Source organism: Lactuca virosa, chromosome 8 (assembly GCF_052849685.1).
Source record: "Lactuca virosa cultivar CGN04683 chromosome 8, Lactuca_virosa_CGN04683_v6, whole genome shotgun sequence".
Lineage (NCBI taxonomy): Eukaryota > Viridiplantae > Streptophyta > Magnoliopsida > Asterales > Asteraceae > Lactuca > Lactuca virosa.
In genome coordinates, this window is record NC_136433.1 from 172832532 (window position 1) to 172833783 (window position 1252).

A 1252-nucleotide genomic window follows, 5' to 3' on the forward strand; every position below is an offset into this window, starting at 1 on the left:
ATGAGGTTGTTGGTGTTGCTGCTGCTCTGCTGAATCTCGGTCCCAGGCCAACATGCCAAAAGGGTAGAGTCCTACTCTGTCTCCAAATCAGAACTACTCCTGAACCAGGAAAAGTGATTCAAAATCTTATTTAGGGAATTCGTTCAATGTGGCCTCTCGTGATCCAGAAGGAGTGAAGTTTACTCAAATTTGTCTCATACATTCCTTTTTAACTTCGACTAAAGACAAAGCAATGTTAAAACAATCACTAATGTTTGATTACAGAAACTTTTAGTCATTGCAAAAATTTATCTCACACATTAGTTTTTAACTTTTTTAATTTTTAAAGACACCAATATATCCGTCTACAATGATTCCTCTCAATTTTGCTACTAACTAGTCTCATATATCGATCTACAAGACTACAACGATTCCTCCATATGTATCTTCTCACGCTACTATGCTTGTACGTCCTGCTTCAGCCGCATCCATTTCCTCAATGCACCCTGCATACACATCCAAATATAAAGTTACTTAACAATAAATGTTCAATTAATCTATGAATAATCCATGTTTAAAAGAAGATATGTATATACTTTGAACAATCGGTGTCTGGGTTGATATCATAGGCTACATCCACATCACATTTGGCAGGAAGGCTTCGAGCATTATAAATGTTGATTCCCGGGAGCATTGCAGCGGCTTCTTCCATGCATTGGCAAGCCGTCTGGCGGTCATCGGTGGTTGTGGCGGCACTTTGTAGGGACCTAACACCGCTACAACAATGGCGGGATACCGGACCTCCACTTGTCAGGTAGGTGGCACAAGGTAGGAGGCTGGTTACCACCAGTGGACAGCTTAGCTGGCCTTCCACCGCTCGTGGTGGCTGCACCACCAGGCAGTAGAAGACCACCACCACCAACGCCACCTTCCTGACCATTTCTCCCCTTGCCATCATTTCCCACACTGCCTGGTTTTAAGTTAATCTTGTGAAAACAGAAAAATGATATATAATTGATATAATGATATACACATATATATGAAATAAATGTTATTTGAATAAATTAATACAAGAAGAGTCTTTTATATATTTTTACCTTATATTATGTCGTCCCAGATGTCTTCTTACACATGCAATAATTTTTATATTGTGGGTGATCTTTGTGTGAAAGCAAATGAAACGAATTGGTAGATTGGCTGTGGTTGGTGCCAAAAATATTTCATCCGTTGTATTAATTATTTTCTATCTATGTACAAAACAACTTTCTTTGTT

At 39.1% G+C, this 1252-nt stretch overlaps 1 pseudogene; it reads right to left on the bottom strand.

The window, feature by feature from the left end:
- Positions 1 to 429: 429 nt before the first annotated feature.
- LOC145131061 (non-specific lipid-transfer protein 1 pseudogene) lies at positions 430 to 934 on the bottom strand (annotated as a pseudogene).
- Between the last annotated feature and the right edge of the window lie 318 nt (positions 935 to 1252).